Here is a 16,284-nt window from a genome sequence, read left to right on the forward strand (position 1 = left end):
GAGTTGGGCTCACTGGCCCACATCCCAGAAGGGAAAACAGTCATCAAAAGGTAGATTTTAGTCAAAAAAGAACACCCGGTGAAGCTCCCGATTAATGGCTACAGTCTCAGAGGGCCAGAAGAAAATCCCAACTTCTTGTCAACCAAGTCATTGAGTATTTGTTGCATCCCGGCTATTCCAGATATTTGCCAGCCTCGCGCTAGACACAATGAGGGATAGAAAGGACACACAATATATAGTTCCTGCCCTCATAGAGCTTACAATCTGTTCAACAGTCCACCCATTCTTACTGGCGTAGCAAGTGACAGCCCTTCTTCAGCAGCAACTCTTCTCTGAGAAGATGGCTCCACTTGCTTTCTCAGTGCTTCCACTGCCCCAGTATCTCCACGAAAGGAAACTACTAGACTCACATTATAGAGACTAGATGCAAATGCCCACCAGATATGGATTTGAGATAGTCCTCACTTCGAATGACTCCTCTGACCCTCAGCAATAAGCCCTGCAGGTCCAACCAAAATGGTTATGAAACTGAGGGGTTGAGGTGAGAGGCACATGATCTACATTCCTATTTTCTGCCCTGGACTAGCCATGACTCACTCATATCACTTAAAGGAAAGCCTTTAATCTGCACCAGGGACGCCATTTGAGGAGCAAAGCAATGCAAAGGAAGCACACCCGCGTCCCCATGCTTTGGGAGCATATCCAAAACATCCAAGTTGAAAAAAAAATCTACAAAACCGCACGATGATTAATTTAACATTATTTCCTTGCAATGTTGCCAAAAATAAAGTGAACAGATATAGAATGAACAAACACGGATATTTGTCTTTCCATCTTGTCTCGGTCCAATATATAATGACAATCAAAAAGCAAAGTCATCTCCAGTATGCAAGGTAATTGTTTTAGGGTGTCTCCCCTAATTTCAAAAGCAGAGAAACAACTTCTAATTGGAATCAAAGCTGGGCTGTTAACAGAGCTATGGTAAATAACTGCTGTGTTTCTATTGTCCAATTTTGAACAAAACAGTTGTCTTTTTTTTTTTTCCAAACGAAACACACAGAAAACAGGCTTTTAAACTTGAGCTCCTGGTAAGAAACCACCACGACTCTTTTCCAGGACTATTTAGATTCTTCATACTGATTTTGACTGGCTTGCTCCTGACACCCAGTTCCTCACCAAGAAAACTTATCCAACATCTTGCTCTCTTCCTTCAATTTTGTCCCCTCTCCTCCATATCCTTTTCAAAACCCAAATCAGTTTGTGTCAACCAGACAGACTGTCCCTTCCCAGCACCCCGCCCCCTGGCCTTTTTGTTTAAGAGAAAAGCTTTGCTGATTCCTTTCCAGTTTACCGATTTTTTTCCCCTACAAAACTTATGTTCATCTACATGTTCAGAGTCACATAAGAAGGAAACACTACTCCATTTTTTTATTAGAGAAAAGATAGGAAGATTCCTTGTCTCATGCGCAAGAACTAAAATAGTATGAACTCTGCAACCTTTCATCTGCCCACAGCTTTAATCATGCCACTGCCAGGGGTCTGACATCATCTTCAATCAATAAAATAACTTTGTTTCTCCTATACAAACAGACTTTCCCTGAGGATATTTGATAAGAGAAGAAAGGATTTCCGTGGTTCTCTCTTTAAAAATGCAATTTGAATCTATATATTCAACTCTCTTGTAACAATAACAGGGTAGCAGGGCCAAGATAAGTTCTCACTGCATTTGCAGTCATCGGCCACTCCCAGTGTACCTGAGAGGGTGAGCCGAAATGAAACACGTTTGTGACAACCAAGGTGTTTCCCAAGCTAAGTCCCAGAAAAGCAGCCTTACAACATGGCCAGGACACACCAAATTCCCACCCTTCACATAAATTTTGAAATCTGCCTATAAGATCTTCTTTCTATCCCTTCTACCTCCTCCACCGATTCTGCCCTCACCCCTCACTCTACCAACCAGGATGAAGAATCTGAGTCTAGGGAACCTGTTTCTCTGCTAAATCTTGGTCAACTTGTTTCATACCATTTTACTTCCAGCTAAATGGAAAGAAGCCAGTTCAAAGTTTCCCCTATATCTGTGTGCATGTATTTGTGCATAAGACACACACACAAACACACAACCTCCCACACAAAGATGCCAAACAGGCCATTGAATTCTCTCATGTCCTCTCACATTGGTCCATATTGTGGCCTGAAGTGTTCTAGAGAACACCTTTCCCAAGAGTCTTGAAATGCAAGCTACTAATTTACTTCCTTTGGGAGGTAAGAAACAATGGTCCCTTTGCAGGTTATCCCTAAAACTTTCCATGGGTAATGGGCAGGCAGTATAAATATCATGATTAAGAGCCTGGGTCCAGAACCACACTGCCCAAATCCAAATCCTGGATCTATGGTTTACTAACTGACCTCGCCCATGTCTCTCAATCTCCCCAAGTCTCAATTTCATCATCTGCAAAATAGGGCTAACGGTGCTCATACCTCATATGGTTGTTACGAAGATTAAGGGAAGTAGTCTATGTAAAGTGCTAACCTTGGAGGCCAGTACATAGTAAAGGCTCAATAAAAGTTAGCTATTACTATTACTATTTCAAAGTGGTCTTTTTCTAGAAGAGTACAGTTATTTTATGAAGTAAGTTTTTTTTTTAAACCTTTTATCTGCAACTCAAATCTTCTATGCCCACATCCTTAAATAAGTGAAGGCCAGAACTAGAAAGACTCTTGGGAGACCATCTGGTAGTCTAACCCTCTCTTTCTAAAGATGAATATGTCAGAGTTTAAAAGTGATCAGAGCCAGGGCCAGAATGCAGGTTTTATTATTCCTAGGGTAATAGCACTTCCACTACAATATATGGGCTTCCCAAGTGGCGCTAGTGGTAAAGAACCCGCCTGCCAATGCAGGAGACATAAGAGAGGGTTGATCCCTGGGTCAGGAAGATCCCAGGGAGAAGGAAATGGCAACCCACTCCAGGATTCTTGCCCAGAGAATCCCATGGACAGAGGAGCCTGGCAGGCTACAGTCCACAGGGTTGCAAAGAGTTAGATATGACTGAAGCAACTTAGCATGCACATTCGCACTACAATATATTATGTAGTATATTAGCTTGTACATTGAAGATGCTTAATAAATATTCATTAAATTGAATTGACTCTGGTTTTAAGAGATTATAAATCTGGCTTAATGCTACCATCAATTTTCCAAGTCCACTGGAAGTAAAATGTTAATGGGAGGAGGGAAAATTCAAAGATATAAGAGGGATATGTTTTTAGCCAGAGGTATGGCAGAAGGACCCTGCAAAATCTCTCCTCTTTAGGCCATGATATGCAGGTAGGTTGGAGAGTAATAGAACCTCCATTGATCAATATTTCCAGGCCTCTGTTCCAGGTCTTGTCAACATTGTACCAACTTGGCACTTACTGTGGTTTAAGTCTAGCACTAGTTTAAGAACAGGTTATGAGTTGGCCCCCACCTCTTTGCTCCTATCTCTACTTCTATCTAGATTAGGTTGGAAAATTATTTTAAGAATCACAGTAAGTCCTTGGCATTTCCAAATCTTAGGATCAGTGTCAGTTATCTGTTTCTCAAATGGTAACTCAAGGCATGGTCAATTTGGTAGCAGTTTTACCCTTCCGGATTCTAAAACAATCGACTTGAACAAGGTAATAGTCAACAAAGGTGATTAACCCTAAAGAGTACATGAGCAGTGAAACACTAACAAGGAGAATCCTGATGCTACCACCCTCCACTTCCCTCCACATACACCCATCCCAAGGGAGGAATAGATCACACCATCACATCCCATTTCTTCTTGCCTCAGAAAAAGTATAAGCAGTCCATGGAATCAGATGGAGCATAAACTGAGAAAAGTTTAAGAATATACCTGAAACTTGCCAGCTTTACCAATATCCTGTTTTCAGTGGCATACTACCCACTTTTATTTTACTAGTATAATAATATAAGCACAATATGAAAATACTGATAACAAAGAGAAAAAAAACCACTCATAATCCCAGCACCTCAGCCCAAGCATTGTTAGCATTATAAAATAGTATCTGTAGTTTTTTTCTATGTGTTTTTGTATTTTTCACAAAGCAATGAAATTTTAACACACATATCATTTTGGCTCCTCCATTTCACTTAATCATAAGCACTTTCTCTATGTTGTGGCATAAACTTCTTAACAAACAATGCAATGTCCATTAAATGAGTGCATCAAGATTCCCTAATCCATTCTCCAATTATTAAGAGATTTAAATTGCTTTTTTACTTTCTGCTAATCTAAATAATGCGACAAAATCATCTTTGTGATTTAGCCTTTTTTCAATATTTTGGGTTGTTTCCTAATAGAGTCCCAGAAGTGAAATTAATGGGTCAAGGAACATGAATGTTTTCAGACAACTCACTAAAAAAATAAATAAAACTAACAAAACACCAAAGCCCCATGAAATCTCGCCTTCATTTAATGAAAAGTTCTTCTGCTCCCATTTTTCCACCAGGGCAGAGCAGGACTCCTGGGAGGGAAAGAAGCCAGTGTAGTATCCTAGTGGCTTGCGAAATGGCAGAGTGGAATGTGGGCTCCCCTGTGAATCCAGCTTGCATGCACTTGCCCCAAATTGCCACTCAGCCAAGAAGCTAATTAGTAAAAGCATCAGGTGGGTGAGAACAGGTTCATGGCCTGTAATGGCTTATATCATGTTTCATTTTTGCCCTTGGAAAGATCTGACAGTCAGCTCAAAAACATTCAGTTTCAGTGACCCAACATGGTACATTCTGGGAAATAAATCTGTTAATTTTCAGAACCAATCTTCAATGTATTTTAAAGGCTATTTTGCTATATAGAAATAAGCGTACATGACCAATGAGCCTGTGTGTGTACCTCTATTTTCAACCACAGTTAAGGAGGCACATTTAAGGTCAGCCTTGTTTAATACTATATGACTAAGTGGCACCTGTCTTACATGGTCAATGTGTTATAGACAGAGGTTTATTTGCAGATCCAACCATAAAAGTCATCCAGTCTTAAGGCAGAGGAGGCAACAGGGCAGAGATGCCCCTGGCTTAGCAAAAGCAGACACAACAAGCATTTCTTTCTGGGCTGCTCAGTCAGAGCTTTCAGAAGATGGCAGTTCCTCTCTCCATCTTCTGCTTGAAAAATTTTCCCAATCCATCTCCATCCAACTCTGCTCAATGTGGAAAATTAATTCTCTCTTCTCAGTCTCCCCGCTGGACTTTGGACACATCTCTATTACAACACTTATTGCACCATATTTTCCACAAACATTTATTGAGCACTTACTATAGCCAGCTTCCCTCTTGGCTCAGCTGGTAAAGAGACCTGGGTTCGATCCCTGGGTTGGGAACATCCCTTGGAGAAGGGAAGGGTTACCCACTCCAGTATTATGGCCTGGGGAATTCCATGGACTGTATAGTCCATGGAGTCGCAAAGAGTCGGATATGACTAAGCAACTTTCACTTTCTTTCACTGTACTATAGCCAGACACTGAATAGGCCTTAGAATGGATTTAAAAAAAAAAAATGAAAGTAATACAGAGTCTAGTCCTCAAGGAGTTCCCAGTCAAGCAGAGAGGGTACAATTCAATGGGAAACCAGAGGTATGAGCAGATAGCTCAGGAAAGCAGAAGATGCTGCAAAAAAAAACCAAACAAACAAAAAAACAAAACAAAACTCTGGGCCACCTAAGCAAAACTTCCTACAGGGAAAAATCCCATGAGCTGAGCAGGAGACGTGGAATCTGGTAACCAATGTTGGGGAAATTGAAAAGGGAGGAGTCAAAGGTTGATATATATCTTCCAGAGTCATTAGCATATGGTAAAAGCTAAGGTCAAAGAGTGGGCTAGATCATATAGAAAAGGAACAGAACAGAACAAGGATGAAGCTAAGGATAGACTCCTCAAAAAAGTGATCATTATAGAGTCAGGTGCTTTGCAAATGTGGGAGTGAGAGAGAAATTCCCTTATCTACTGAATGGCTTTTCCCCCATATACCTTTAATCAAGACTTTGTAGTACACTGCTCCAGGGTCAGAAGTCCCCATTTGCAATGCAGAGAGAAGTAAGTTCATTCTTATTCTTTTATGCTTCTAAGTATCCAGGTTGAAGTGAAGTGAAAATGTTACTCTTAGTCATGTCTGACTCTTTGTGACCCCATGGACTGTATCCCACCAGGCTCCTCTGTCCATGGAATTCTCCAGGCAAGAATACTAGAGTGAGTAGCCACTCCCTTCTCCAAGGATCTTCCCAACCCAGGGATGGAACCCGGGTCACCTGCATCGCAGACAGATTCTTTATCGCCTGAGCCATCAGGGAAGCCCCAGTAGAAATCATGATAATAGGCTGAGCCAGAAATGGAAATTGTGATCTTAGAGGGCATGGGTTGAGTGCATGATTTCCTCTGTACACTTCCCAACACCTAAAACATTAGGTGCTTAATAACTGCCTATTGAGTAAATAACTTTCCAAAGACTCTGCTAGAGGCAACAGAAAGAGAAGAAAATGAATGAAAGACACAGAATAGCAATAACAATAATACTCTTACCTTAAGTTCTCAGCCTTTCTTCTAAGGAGACAGAAGCTTTCACTTCTGTTATCTTATTTGTCCTTCTCCACAGCTCTGTGAGAAAATAAAGCCTGATGTAATTAATTCCATTTTATTAACAGGAGAAGCTTAAGTCCAGGACAGATAGTTTTTGATAATTAATTTGACCCAAGGTTTCATTCTGACTTACTCGTGGGGCCAGGATCAGAACCCAGGTCTTGTGACTTCCTGCCCTGTGCTGTGTGACTAGACACAAACTTCTACAGAACTGACTTTCCGATTATTAAGATGACAGTTCCCAGGAGAAATTCATCAGGAAAGCAAATTCCTCTGGGACTTCAACAGTCTCTTGAGCAAGCCAGTGCACTGCACCTATAAGAAAATATCTAAGACGTTTCCCCATACCAACACTGGAATGGCTCAATGTAATCATTCACAGTGGTGCTCTGCTAACATAATCAGGAGCTCTCCGTTTTGTTGAACCCCTTTTGAAGGGAGCTCCATTTGCCTTCAGTCTGGTTTTTCTGTCTGAGTGGGGCTCAGGTGCTGACTACAGGTGTGGCATCCAGCAGGTGCATGGACAGAAGCCAGCATTTCGTATCTTCATACCAAAGGGCCTGAGTCACTCCCCAAAGGCAGTCGCTTCTCCTCCCTCTGACTTGCAAGCCCCAGGAACCTGTCTTCACTGAGTTGCTACTGAAAAACAAAATCTAGACCCTGATTTCTCAGGAAGGGCTAGGGTGGAATCAATTAAATTACAAATCAGATAACCCAGCCAATATCCCCACTTACTCTCCGAAACTGGTGCAGGCACAGGTCACAGGCATATAGCATCAGGGAGTATATGTACAGAATGACTGTCGCCTACTAGTTACGAGGGAAAGGAGGACCACAGCAGACCCATATTACATATTTATTTAACTACAGGACACTTATTCTATTGCAAATGGCCTTCAACCCTCAGAAGCAAGGATTCATTTCTCTAAATAAGATGGAGTACAGTAGAAAGAACATGCTAGAAATTCTGCACTCCAATTCCCATCATAACCGCTCTCCTTCAGGCTGCCATAGGAGAACCACTTAGCATACTCACAAAAAGTACCAGGTCGGAAAAGTCATCACAGTGTCCTAATGGAAGCCAAGCTGAGAGCCTGAGGCAGACAAAATGTTCTAGGGAGTAAGGGGGGCAGTCATCAAATTTTTCTTAGCTCCAATTTTTTTTTTCTAAGAAAGCAATTTACCTCCACCAAACACACACACACACACACACACACACACACACACACACACACACACACACACACACAGCAAAGAGAAACTAATTGTAGGAGAAAAGAACACAATTGTTACCTTAATAAAATGGTTCACTGTCATTTGTCGTATTTCCCCAATTCATATGGGAAACTCAAATTAATAAGCTTTGGTTTACAGCCCATGATCCAGAAAGTAAAACTGGCTACTAAACTAAAATGTGATCACTGTATATAAACAGAGTGAAAGAAAAATCTGAACTGAAAACCTAAATGTAATAAAAAGGAAATTAGATTTCTTCAAAATAGGCAATCTAAATAATTTTCCCCATCTGTGATTTTTATCTTACTTTGCTATCACATGGAAAAGAATGTCATTAATTCAATGCAAATCCATGCCCCTTGAAAACAACCGAAATGAGTAAGTGATGTACTAATTAGCTTCCTAATGGGGAAGGTTTTAATTGAACCATTCTATAACAACCTTCATCAAAGTTTCCAGGGCAACTTCATAAAAGGATGTCAAACCTGGCCCATATTTTTATCCCCTTAAAAATAAATTCTCAATGCACAGAAACACAGAAAGCTTATTTCTCTTCAATGCTGTTAACACTCAGGCCACTACATTTTCTGATGTCAGCAATCTCCTTCCCACAAATATTCCAAGTATGCACCACCGTCATTCTCCTTTCAATTATGTGGTTTCTCTGCTCCTTTACTGATTGAGTCCAGGCCTCTAGGATAATGAGAAGCATGTGCAGGGAAAATATGCTCTTAAAAAACACATACATCAGTTTCATCTGCATTATGAAGCGGGGGGGGGGGGGGGGGGAGGGGGGGCAATCATTTGTCCATATCAAAAGGATCAAAATTTGAAGCATGCTACAGGATATATAAAGGGAAAAAATAAAGATCAGCATCAATGCCTAAAGTTGGGAGGCAGTTATTGTGATCTGAAGCAACATCACTAAGGATAAAGAGGACTCCCCCAATCCATTCTTTCTAGCTTGGCCACATTTATATTTAATGTTATCTTAATGTTGCTTTGAGGGGTATTTAAGTTCTGACATACACATGGAAATGAGCCACGAATTGTACAGCAAGCATAAATATTCCATCATTAATAAAAACCAGCTGTGTATAAAACACTACAATGGCTCGGTTTCAGTTACTGGCTATCATCAGTATGTGTCACAAGCAAATATTACTCAAAACTTTCTCCCTTAAAACACACACACACATCCATACACAGACAGAGATACATGCAGAAATTTTCTTTACTCTTTTTAACTTTTTGTAAGAACTTTGAAGAACTCAATGATCTCCATAGCACATTCCAACTAATGTCTCTTTTTGAAGCTATTTTTCACCACCCCAGCAAATGCTGGAGTCCTCTGATTAGAACCTCAACTTATCATATAAAAGACAATGTTTTAATTTTATAGAAGTCAAGAGGACCAATAATACAAATGTTGGGACAATCAATTATGGTCAGTACAGCAATTGAGGCACCAAAGGGCTCTGGATGTTATAAAAGACAAAAAGCTCATTAAAAGTGAACACCTGCTCAGGACCCTATAATAAGCCTGCTCGGCCATCATGCAGACACCTTTCATCCAATGGCCTCAAAGCAAATGCCCAATATGAAGCATGCCTAAACACCTCTGTGAAATATTAATATCCTTGCTTCCCAGAAGGGTAAATGAAGCTCAGAGCAGCTAATTCATTTACCCTTGGTCACATGGCAAGTCAAAGGGTTGGGCAGAGAAACCCAGAGCCTGGCTTCTAGTCACGCCGTCTAATGATATTTCATGAGTTGGGGCAATAGTGAAAGTGACTTAACAAATGTCAAGGGCAGCCTACAGAGTTTTTTGTTTAAGTAGATTTTCAAAAATCACCTTAGGAGATGTTAGCAGATATATCTATCTGCATTTTCCCCATGAACACATATCATTAAAAAAGTTCCTATATTTGACTTGGTAATTTCTGAGTACTAAAAACCCATACTTCACTTTCCTATTCTGGTTAGATGAAATTTAATCTAATTTATGAAGAACCTATTGAAGGAAAATTAAAGGACCGTGTAACTGAACTGTCACTGTATGGTAAAGCCTCAAACGAAGAACCTCTTATGTGTGGGTCATCCTGCTTACTACCTATATCTTTTATTTAATTATCTAAAGCCCTTAGTTTCCTTACTATTATTTATCCTAGTTTAATATTGTTTTCAAAGCTATTAAAAAATTTGTCTTCTCTTGCTTTTCCTTTCTTGTTTGGGAGACTTCATAGTGTACCCATATTTGTACTCTCCTGAAGGGATATCATGATACAGTGATTTAAGAATCATTGCTAATGATTTAGACAAAGTAAACAGTGAACGCTAGTTTTCCTTTTGCTTAAAAAGAATGGGAGAAGGGTAACAGGAGGTCGAGGGAGTACACTTAAAAGCCTTTCTAGATACATGAACACCCTAAATTACAGAAATGGATTAGGGATTACTTATTAAATCTGTTAGTTTCTCCTAGCACTGGAGGAACAAACATATGTGATTCCTCACATATACTCAGATTCTGACTTCATTCCTCCGCATGGGTTTACAAAGCTAAGTCTTAGGTGGGCTCTTTTTCAAAATTTAAAAGCAACAGTGTACATTTCTAGGACTCTCACTCTGTAAAATTCGTATTAGTACAGAAACAAGGACTTGAAAGGAACTACAAAAAGTGAAAGCAGGTGATCTGTTAGGATGATAGGATTCTTGATGAAGTTTTGGGCTGGGTCTTAGCTTTTTAATTTGGTATGTTGCTAAAATACAAAACACAATGCATTTGTATCGATATATTGATTATTGATATATCCTTAGAGGGTTTTTCTTAATATATCCAGGTGACTACATGATTGTATTTCTAACAACTGCTGCACCTCATATAGTAGGAATCATTCACATTCACATCAGAAATCGAGGCCTAAGTAGAGAACCCTAAACTTTTGATAACTGGTTATCAAAATCACCCTGTCTGATCCCCCACAATTTACAGAGGAGGAAACTTGCTAAGGGTGGCAAACATAGAGTTCTGCTCAGAACCAAGTCCCACTCACCAACAGGCTCACAAGGAAAGCTTATTGTGCATTTTTTTTAATTTAAAATGGCATCAGTTGCTATTATTTTTGACAGCCTTACTAGATACATGAACAGACTACCAGAAAAAAAATTTCCAAATCCTTGGGTTATTAAAATACAACAACTGGAATTTAAATCTTCTACCTACATGGGATAGAGGCCCATCCTTGGACTTCTCAAAATCCACAAAGTCTGATATTGTTTCAGAAAATCATACTAGCTTTCTTTTATGAGCGGATGTATGCTGAGGCTAAACGTGGCCAGCATTATTACAAGCCAGAATAATTTAGACAATTAACTCCATGCCATGTAACAAAAAGATTTCCAAGACCAAATAATGGCCTTGCTTATTCAAGCAATAATCATTACAACAAAATTCTAAAACCTTTATGCAATAAATATGCTTCTGAGCAGTCTCGGTTAGAGTGAATTTTTATATATCAAGTCATAGTTCAAAGGCACTAACTAGGAAAGCTAGTTCTTTCAAAGAAAGCTGTAGTGGATTCTTTTATAAAACAAATGACCTCCTATTTTCCTTCTTTTTCCTTTTTTCTTTCCTAGTTCAGATTTCGTGTATGGAAGGGGAGATGGTCCTCCTTTCTTTGTTTTAAAAGGGGTCAGAAGCCCACCATGGAGAGGAGTAATGCCATATGGGCAGCTTGTTTAATGCCCCCCTTAGTTCCTGGGACCAAATTCTAACCTTTGACTTAGGGGTGGGACCCTAGATTTTGGACCAAAGTCCACAAAAGGAAGCAAAGAACGAAGAAGTAAGCAAGACTAAAGACAACACGTAAACCAGCAACAAAAATTCCTGGGGACAGGAAATCAATGGAGCACAATTCTAAACAAATTGGTTTAGTCCCAAGCTAATTAACTTGTCAAGCAGATCTCCAAACCCCCTGAATCCATGGGGGAAAGAGGTGATGTAATAGGAGATTTGGGAACATTTACCCATTTACCATCCTAAAAGGCTCAGCTATGACCACACACACCTCTCTCCACTCCTTTCAGTGGGTTTAAGCTGGGCTTAACGGGTGCAAAGGACAATTTCTTCCAGACAGCCCCTAAGAATAAACTGTTCTCATGCATTCCAAATGCTCAGTCTCCATGGAAGAGGCTACCTGGTCACAAACATTTCTCAAGAGGGACTATATCGTCAACTCCTCCTTATTGGTGACACCCCCACCCCAACAAAACAAAACAATTTCTAGCCATCCTGAGAACTTTGGGGCACTTTGGTGGGGAGAAAGGAAAAGAAATCTTAAGAGGGGTGTAGGAGAGTGTGAGAAACAACTCTTGTCTTCAAAATGGAAAAAAGGCCTTAAAAAAGCTGGATCAAAGGAAGAAAAGGGGGATGGGGGAGAAGGGCTGCTTAATTACAAAGACACCCTTTTAAAGAAGGCGCAGGCCCTGGGAGAGGGCTCTTAGGAGAAGCACAGAAGCAGATGTACCCACTTAGAATTCTGGCACTCAATGGAACCTCAAGGTCATAGCATCCATCCCTCTGCTTTCTGAATAGACTGTTCCTAAGGCATTCTAGAAAGAGACTGATTTGGTCTTTACAAAACTTCATAAAAAGCAACTCCACAAAACGCCTTGGTAATACATTAGTCTAATAAATCCAACTTCATAAACCAGAAATGAGATTTCAATTTCCAAATCCAAAACAGTATTGAATGTGAATTTTAAAATTCCCTTCTAAAATCTTTTACATAGGTAAACAGATCTGCAACTTTCACATAAAAGTTACTTTACATATAAGCATGGTTAGAGATTTACTTCCTATCTAGACTATGAAGTAAGAAAAAGCGCTTTCAATTTTACGGAGCCACAGACTTTTCCAAAGAAAGTAGTATCTTAAAATGAAGTATGATGTAGTGCCAGAAACTGTCTGTAAATGACACTGGATAAACCCATACAGAATAGCTGGAACCTGAGTTATCATCTGTAAATAGATGCAACTACTCTACAACCACCTGGCTATTAAAATGTCCCAGGCCAGTTATAAAATGTAGTTTCGTCAGGCCAACTTTTCCTTCCCAGTTGATCTGAAATATGATAGCCTTTAAAATTGTCACCCTGTAGCATTCCTTCTCTCCTTCCTGCTTTCTTCCCCCCATTAAAATCAACTAATGAAATCAGGTAAAAATATAAGTAAATAATTTGCTCCCCAATAAGCAATGTGTTGCAGACATCTTGGTAGTTGGTCTTTGAACACCACCATTCTTGTAAGTTTGCCAGGCTTGCTAGATTGGAGGTTAGGTGGGAGATGGGTGAAGGTTTATCTAGCATCCAAAATGGTATTTCAAACTATTCTTAGCTACTAAATGAGGGTGCCGAAAGGTCTAACTCAAAAAGCTTCACAAAGGCTGTCCTGAAAAAAGACTTTTCACAAAGCCTAGTTCAAGGAGACTTAAATACCCTTAGCCCCACATTATGGAAGATTATGGTGACTAATTATCTTCCTCTCTGAATGGGAGAAGAGGGTTATATTTTTTAAAGCTTTAAACTGCCTCCAACTTCCACTCTTCATAGGGGTAGGGGAGGACAGGGAGGAGGAAGGAAAACTAAATCAGATACTTCCTGACATGTTAGAGATTGGAAATGCCATTTCTCACAAACTGTTCTTTCCTCTCTCATTTAATCCTATTTAGTCCTTTGCTGCAAATTACTATTATATTATTACTAGCAGCAATTAACCAGGGATTGCTGAGTCTACAAAGACTGTCATTTTGTCTCTCACTTTTCTTCTCTTCACTGGCTTACCCTGATAAAGCCGTCCTGCTGCTGAAGCATCTGCGTACAGCGACCCAGCCTTGGGACCCTCAAGACACCTGCATGATCAGGCAAAACTAGTTACTAACATCCATAACGCAAATAAGGGGCAACCCTTTCCTCATGACCACACACACACCTATACCTAAAAGAACCTATACCTAAAAGAGTATAGCACTGTAGATTACTCCTCCAGGCTAAGATTTCAAGAATTCACAGCCCCGGGGAAGAGGAGTGTGAGCTCCCACCCCAACCCCAAGCATTTAGGAAAAATGCATCTAACAATCTGAGATAAACCCAGACATTCCAGATGAGCTAAACGTAGACTTCAAGTTCCCTCTGCTCTTTAGTTCCTTTTGTGCTTAATTACCTAGAGACCTACAAGGACCCCAGGACGCAAGAAAGTAAAAGTACCATCAAGCAGTGGTACCCATTCGCATCTCCGTAGGACGGGGAAATGAGCGCACACTCTTTAACCTATTTAACTTACTGCACATCCCGGAAAACTTGTGGCCAGCTGCAAAGAAAGTAGAACACAGGCATCCCCACGCAAATCTAGATCGACTCACTCACGCTGAGGTTATGATCAAGTTCATGCCACCATGGATTCCTGCCCCAATTCCCCGCGAAAAGTAACCACGCGTATCCTACCCCAGAAGGCAACGAAGACAAGGTGACGACTCTGCTCGCGCAAGTGGCTTCGGTCCCGGGCCAGAGGCCAGGGGTAGGCAGGAGGGAAGCCCCAGCTCCCGGCTGCTCCCCTCCTCACCGCTCCGTCCGGACTCTCCTTGGTGGCAGTGGACAGGCAGGATACCGGGCCGGAGGGTGGAGCAGCGGATGGTCGGAGGCGAGACACACTGGAGGTGGGGGTGGAGGGGGCGGTGAGAACTAAGAGAAGATGAGGCGAAAGGGAGCGGAGATGGAGGAATAAATCAGAGGGTCTACCAGCTTAGGCAGCTAGAAAGCTCCTCGGAAGGAAGGGGCGTGACTGCGATGAAGGCAGCTCCTGGGCAAAGGCTTGGAGATAGGGGAGGGGGACGAACGGGTGGCTTTTCTTCTTGCGGTGAGCGGCTAGGACCGCCCAGGAGCTGGGGTGGGGGGGTGGACTAGGCAGTGGGGCGGAGAAGAGGGCGGGGAAAGAAGGGAGGGAGTCGGCCTGGACCCCGGGCGGGGTGGGGGGGCGGAAGAGAGGCGGGGCTAGGGGGCGGGGAAGTTCAAACAATTGAACGCCGGGGTCCGATAGCTCCTACGAAAGCGGGGACGCTCACTCTGGTAGCCCACGAACGTGGCACGATTCGGTTATACTAGCCCCGAGTCTACGCAAGGATTGGCTGGGAGGAAGGAAAGGCTTGTGCAAACACTCCAAAAATAGTGTGCGGCAACAGCGGAGCGGAGTCGCGTGGGAGAGCTAGTGCCGCTCCCCGCCCCATAGCGGGAGGAAGAAAAACAAATAACAGAAATGCTGAAAAGCAGCTTCTCGAGAAGCTTGCTTAAAATAATTCAGGAAGAAGCAGCGATCCTTCATTTTCCTTCCCCTCTTGCTTCCTATGACCAGGAGGCCCCCACCCAGGTCACAACTCCGCGAGACACCCTCCTTTCTTCCTCCACTCCCCCTAGCCACCCCTTTCCTCCCCCGCACCACCCTGCGTTCCCGCCCCCCCTCGCGGCGGCGGGCCGCGCTGGCAACGGGGGTTGCGTGGGCGGGGCTCTGCCGAGTCTCCGCCTCTTGGGCGGGCTGAAAGGGCCGGTCTGGGCGGGGCCGGCCTAGAGGAATAAATCCCGCCCACCAGTCTTTGACGGCTACCGGTTGGCGAATCCTGGCCCAAGGTTCTCTTATGATTGGTCACTGGCGTCGTCGCTCGGATTCTTTGGTCCCACCCGCCCTCAAAATTAATAAAACTAAACAAGAGGCTATTGTCTTGCTCTCGGTTCTCTCGCAGCTACTGCCGAGAAAAGAAAGATGAGACGCTTGGTTTTTCCGTCTCCTAAGAGAGTACGACAGTGTGTCGTCTGGGTCCGGTACACCTTCCCGGCCCTCCGGGAATAGGTAACTTTTCTTCCCCCTTAATTCATTAGGCCCAGAGGGGGAAAAAAAGTATGAGAAGTGTCAATGTGGTCGTCACATTTTCTGGCTGCGAAAAAATTGGTATTGCTTGAAAAACACAGCCTGGTTGAGAACAGCCTCCTGGGACACTGAAAATCAACCATTTTACAGCCGGGAAACGAAAGCACAAAGAAATAGCAGGAAAGATGGAATTCGGAACTAAAGGAAGAACTCCTTCAGACTCAAACACTCATTAGCTAGTTGTGCGACGACTTCGGTTAAGTTCCTTAATTTCTCTGAGCCTTTATTTTCCTATCTGTAAATAAAGGCTATGAGACATGTCCTGTTAACCTAATGGCACTGGTATATGAAAAATAAAACGAATTGTGTGTGAAAACTCTGTAAATTACAAGGCACTCCACACGTGTATATGTTCCTACTTGTTTCTGTCACACGTGGAAATTCTCCACATGTGTTTGGGAATCAAATATTCAGCTCGTATGTTCTAAGCATTTATAGCCAAGGTGTGTAGGTTTTTGTGGCTT

At 42.0% G+C, this 16,284-nt stretch overlaps 1 protein-coding gene across 5 annotated transcripts in view; it reads right to left on the reverse strand.

The window, feature by feature from the left end:
* The window catches only part of AMOT (angiomotin), a 61,386-nt gene extending 46,625 nt beyond the window's left edge, over positions 1–14,761 (reverse strand). For 2 of the 5 annotated variants that reach the window (XM_061136233.1, XM_061136236.1), the window contains exons 1-2: positions 14,347–14,761; positions 6,553–6,627 (exon numbers count right to left, since the gene is read on the reverse strand). The gene's annotated coding sequence lies outside the window, so the exon portion shown is untranslated. Of the gene's footprint in view, positions 1–6,552; positions 6,628–13,686; positions 13,841–14,346 lie in introns of those variants that run through there. The other 3 variants (XM_061136235.1, XM_061136234.1, XM_061136237.1) reach the window with 3 other exon arrangements.
* Positions 14,762–16,284: the final 1,523 nt, after the last annotated feature.

The sequence above is a fragment of the Dama dama genome, chromosome X (assembly GCF_033118175.1).
Source record: "Dama dama isolate Ldn47 chromosome X, ASM3311817v1, whole genome shotgun sequence".
In the NCBI taxonomy this organism is placed as follows: domain Eukaryota; kingdom Metazoa; phylum Chordata; class Mammalia; order Artiodactyla; family Cervidae; genus Dama; species Dama dama.